Raw genomic sequence first — 6,162 nt, forward strand, 5'->3', positions numbered from 1 at the left:
AAAAAGAAAAAAAAAAGCAAAGTCTTCCTTCTGAAAACAGAAAAAGGAAATAAAAAGGCTAGATCATCTCCAAAGGCTATTCACAGCTATGCAATTTTAAGTCTTAAAGATTTTTGTGTCTTCTACCTAGTAACTGGGAGAAGGTAGGCTCAGGGATACCAGTGGCTGGTGACCCACAGCTGGACAATCCTGGGCTCTACATCATTCACTGGAAATCTAGGGACTTTGGGGTCACAGACTGGACTTGTCTCAGGTCCCTGCACACTGTGAGTTACAATAGGATAAGAAAATTTTTTTCCCCTGCGTTCTGCAGTTTATTCTCTGATTGTGACTGTGCTCATGAAGGGGTTAGAGAGAAGAGGGATAAGGAGAAAATCATCATTTGAGCATCAGAGGAGAAAAGGAAATGCAGAAGTTAATTCTAGAAGGTAGGAAAGGGAAGGGAAGTGTTACAGCTCTGGATTGTGGGTAGGGCGGTTAGTGGAGGTAAGGAAACTGATGACAGGAAAAACAGGGTCCCCTGGAGAATAGAAAGCCTCCTGGCTGCCAGGATACAGAGTCACAAGAAGGTAACCCAGAAATTAGCAACAACAAGAAGCTGTTATCACTCCTAAAGATGGGGGGACAGTGGGAAGAGGTGGCAGGAGAGCCCACAGCAGGAGCTGGGACAACAGTGGATGCCCCGGGGATGAGCAGCAGGAGCTAGCATGCCAGAGGCAGGATCTTAAGTCAAGTAATGGATGCAGCTGAAGCAGAAAATGCTGCAGAAGCAGAGAGAGAGAGGAGAAATATCCTGGTTTCTGCCTTCCTACTGCATGCCTATCTTTCGTCAGTCTTTACCTTGGCTAAACCAGAAGCCAGGGGGCAAGGGATCCTGGGAAATGTAGTTCCTTGTGACACAAAGCAGAGCAAGGAAGGGTGGGGAATGAATCTGACAACAGGCAACTTGATTGACATAAGACCCCTCCCAGCTATGATCAAAGTATCACATCTACAAAAAAATTGTAGAACCAAAGGACATGGACATGACCGGAACTTAAAAGTCGGACTCTTATCAAAAATGAGGGGTTGGCCATTCAAGATCTGGTATTAAAATTCCTTCCCCACTTCATCATAAATGTTTAAAACCTCATTATAAATGTTTAGAACCTCATCATAAATCTTTAGAATCTTACTATCAATGCTTGAAGCCCACTAATCAAAACCTGTCCCACCAGCTTTTCCACGTGCCAGCCTCTTCCCCTAACCTCTTAAGTTCTCCCCAAATCCTGAATCAGAGAAACAGATCCGAGGGCACACACATTCACTCTCCCTTCAAACTGATCTCACAAAATCAAGCTCATTTCTCTCCAAAAAGCTGATGCCATAATTAATTGGTTCATTCATGTACATTGAGTGGGAGAACCTCATTTTGGTGTGGTAATGTCAATATTAAATAAAAGAACTCAGAGATGAGACTTTCCAGAGGAGATGGTATCACAGTTGAATTAACTCAAGAGAGGTCCTTCTAACAGACAACTGACATGGAATTTCTGAGATCTAACTGCATTTAGCAGGAAATACAGAACTGACCCTGCTTCTTTCTCCATGGAGGAAGGTAGAAAGACAAGTTTCTCAGGAAGAACGTCATGTGTAAACAAAGGCAGATATCAAGGTGATGCTTCTATAGGCCAAAATACAGCAAAGACTGCAGGCAAACCACCAGAAGCTGGGGAAGAGGCCTGGAGCAGATGCTCCCTCATCGCCCTCAGAAGGAGCCAACCCTGCTGACACATTGATCCCAGACTTCAAGCCTCCAGAACTGAGACAATGGATTTCTGTTCTTTACGCCACCTGGTTTGTGGCGCTTTGTGCAGTCCTGGGAATCTAGTACACACCTGCACAATGATTTGACATAGATGTGTCTTGTGCAGTATTTTATATATATGAGAGGAAGAGGTAGGCAAGAAAACATTCAGAAATGTTAATCCTTCTGCATCAGAAAACTCTCTGCTCTGCCTCACGCCCAAATGAAAGCATTCTTACAGCTTTAATATGAAGAAAAACAGTGAATTTTTAAGTTTCAAAATTAGTTTTAAAAAGTCATGTCAAAAACCATCATTTGAAAGTAAACTTTTGAGTATCAAAACTCTGTCTTTTGGGTAACAAAAGCAGAGCCCTGCAGGACTTGGGGCATATCGTTTATGTCGCAAGACAGTAATCACAGAACAGTGCTTTTCAACCTGCAGCTCCTGGTCCATTACCGGACGGTGCAATCAATATATTGAGTGGTGACACATATTTAAAAAAAGATCAAATAGAACAGAATGGAACTATAAAAGCATACAGTATATATACATTTGAATGTGTGTACGGAGTTATGATATAAAATATATGTCTTACTGTGGTTTACGGTAAAAAAAAAAAAAAAAAGGTTTGAAAATACATTAGAACAGAGAGGTGCGGGAACTTAGCGGGGGGGCGGGACACAGCTGTGGGGAGAAAGGCCTGAGGCAGAACCACCAGCTGGAAGGGAATCTCCACAGGTTTCGGGTGAGCTTGCTGGGTGTGGATGTGGCTGAGGGGTACAGAGGCCCAAGGACTCCTCGCCTGGATGCGGAGGAAGGAAGCAGGCATATGCATGGTTCCACACGGAGAAGCAAGGGCACAAGGATGTGGAGGCAGACGTCTGAGGTGACAGATGACAGTGGAGAGCCGCTGACTCTTCCGCGAACCTGGACAAGGCAGAGCTCTTCTCTTCGTCTCGAAACTGAGATACAATTCCGACGAAATTGGGAACCCAAAAATTAATTGATGCAGTCCTGAATTGACTCAGACAAGGCTCACTGACTTAGGCGTAGCCTGATTGATTAAGATCAAGGTCCTGCCATTAAGCAGAAAACGGGCTGGGAACGGAAATAAACCTCAGTTTATGTACAAATAAATGGACATATTTAACTCCTGAGTTTGCGGCCTACCGAATTCAAACCTGTTCACGGGACCTTCTAATCCTGTTATAGAATTTTTGCGAGGGAAACCCACGTCAGTGCACAGCCCTTTACCCTCCTATTTACAGCGTAGCGGCCCGAGGTGGAGACTGTTTCCCTGGCGCACAGCGCATGCAGTAATGCTCAGTGGCCATCAGGGGGAGGAGAAGGCTAAAGATTATCTTTTGAGAAGTAGGAGTGGGAAGAGGCGGGAGGAGGAGGAGGGGAAGAGGCGGGAGGAGGAGGAGTGGAAGAAGGCACAGAGCGGGAAGGAGAGGGAGAGGAGAGAGAAAGGAGGAGGAGGAGAGGGAGGGGGTCAAGTGAGAGGAAAGGGGAAGAGGAGGGAGGGGAGGAAGGAAGAAGAAGGAAGAGGAAGAGGTAAGTAGAAGGGCTGGAAGGAGGAATGAGAGGTGGAAAGAGCAGGGGAGGGGAAAGCAGGTTACTGAAGGGAAAAAATAGCTTTCCGGACAGCAGTCAGTGACATTTGTAGGTACTTTACATTTTACAGCGTGTTATAGATACACTTTCATATTCTCCTGGCAATAACAACCCAGGGATAATGATTTATAGCCACATTTTATTTTATTTTCACGTGCGATATTCTGTATTAAAAGACATATTTACTTTATGCGTGACGAAGTGAAGAGAAACATTTGGGGGGATGTCAAGATGAATGGACCTTTACTGTATGTCACAGGTTTATTAAATCTATTTTTGTGGGAATTCAAATAACATCAGAGGGTGCAATCCTCATGTCAGAGCTCAAACACGGAGGCAACTTGATAGAGCAGTTCTCAAACCCTAATAGAAGTTTGTGCTCATAGAGTTTGCATGCCAGTGAGAAGGTGAGAGAAAAGAAATCAGTAACATATACAACATGTCAGATGGCGACCTAAATGTTATGGAGAAAAATAATCATGGGAGAGAGAGAAAGAGGGACAGGTGGAGGGAGTGGTCAGGGAGGGTTTGAGCAGTCTGCCATCTGTGACATGGGGACAACAGCCCCCACCTCATAGGGTTTTGGTGAGGAACAAAGGAGTTATTGTAGGCCTTAGCAAGTGTGCCATAAATGTGAACAATACAAAGAGAAGTTGAGAGAGAGAATTTATTATTGTAGCCAAAATATTTGGAGCTGTAATGTTTGAGAGATTGGATTAATTTTGCTTAGCTCTATAAAGGAGAACTACAAGCAAAAGATGAAAAGAATAGAGAGGCAGATTTTGCTCTGTGGGAGAAAAAAATTTCTCATGATTAGCCTTGTCCATTTTGAGAGGTAGTGAGCGCCCCATGTGGGGAATGTTTAAGCAGAAATCTGATGGCTGCCACTGAAGGATGTAGTTGAGAAGTCTTCCTCATTTTGTGGACAACTAAACTGAGTTTTATAATTTTTTCCAAATCTCACGCTTTATGATTCAACTAAAATTTATGCATAAATTCATCTGGTATGTATCAAATGACACATATTCACTAAGAAAATCCTTTTTGAACTCTTCTGTTGGTCATTTTTGGAGATTAAGCTTAGAGTTTAACAATAACAGACAAACACATAGAAACAGAAATTGGGTTGGTGGGAGGGGAATGGGGGCAGAGAGAGTGAAAGGGGTGATTAGGCACACGTGTACAGGGATGGATGGTAATTAGTCTTTGGCTGGTGAACATGATGTAGTCCACACAGAAACTGAAATATAATGATGTACACCTGAAAACTTTTATCATGTTATAAACCAATATTATACTGCAGTAAAAAAAATTTAAAAAAATAAAAAGTAAAATATAAAAAGCACAGAGTTTATAGTCTGGTGGAAATACACCTGTTACGTCACATCATGCTCACAGTCAGCAGGTGGCATAACACATTTCTTCATTACTTTCATAAAGCCAAAATACTTCTTATGGTTTATTTGCATTATAATATCTATAACCTGAATAATTGTCCAGTATTTTCTTTGTTATCATGCAGATTCAGAACAGCATAAAGGTCAGGAGCAGAAATTTTGGGATAAGACATCTGGCTTTAAATCTCAGCAATGTGTTCCTCTCTCAGTGACCTGGGGCAGGTTGCTCAGCTCTTTGAGCCTCTGGTATCTCATCTGCAGAATGAGTTCATCATTTACCCTTGAAAAGTGATGTTTTCAGGATTACGTGTGATAATGCCTATATAAACGCTAGCACAGTGCCTGTAAAAGAATAAGTCGATAATTAGCAGTTAAAACTAGTTTTCATCCCCATCCACCATCCACCACTGACTATGACACGCCCTAACGGCAATGATCTGACCTTGTTTGGACCCTGAGTTGAACAATCCAATTGTAAAAATACATTTTTGAGGTAATTGGGGAAATTAGTATATGAGTAGGTTTAGATGACTCAAAGAAACTACAGTGTGATTATTTTTACTAGGATAATAAAGGCATTGTGTTTATGTAAAAAGTCCTTATCTATTGTAGATTTATTTTTACAGATGAAATCATGAAATCCTATGGTGTGTGGGGAGAAAAGTGAGAGTGGGGAGATAAAATACTTTCCATTTGGTAAAATGTTCAAGTTGCTGACACTTGAGGGACTTGTTATACGATTTTCTCTACTTCTGTGTATGTTTGAAAATTTTCGTAATAAAACGTTTTAAAATATACTGAAAAAAATGGCATGAAAATCTTCCTAGAACATTGCCAAGTATAAAAAACAGACCACAAAACATTAAGAAGTCATTTGGAAGAAAAGCAATCATTCATTGATCCATTCCACAAATGTTTACCAAACACCTACTTTGTGTCAGCTGCTGTTCAAAGTGCTGGGGACTCTAGGGTTGACTGGAACCCAACCTCCAGCCTGGCATCCAATCTAGTCAGCCAAGCCCAGGTGAGCCCACCCTGGACCAGCTGCACTCCAGTCACCCAGCAGATCCATGAAGGAGAAAAGTAAATGTTGATATAATCTCCTGAGATGTTTGGTGTTTGTTCTGAGGCATGACTGCAGTAGAAACCTGTCTCATACACATAGACCCAGTACAGAGTAAATGTTATTACCATTATTATTCTATTTTATAATAGCGGGAACTCCTTGCCACTGGTTGGTTGGGGGACTATTTTGGCTAGGACAGAGGTTCCCCATTTAGTGGATCAGAGCAGCTTAATCATCTTGCTAAGCATGAAAGTGGGGAAGCAACATGAGGAGGAAAGACTCTTGCTTCTCTCCC

This window comes from Equus caballus, chromosome 20 (genome assembly GCF_041296265.1).
Source record: "Equus caballus isolate H_3958 breed thoroughbred chromosome 20, TB-T2T, whole genome shotgun sequence".
Lineage (NCBI taxonomy): Eukaryota > Metazoa > Chordata > Mammalia > Perissodactyla > Equidae > Equus > Equus caballus.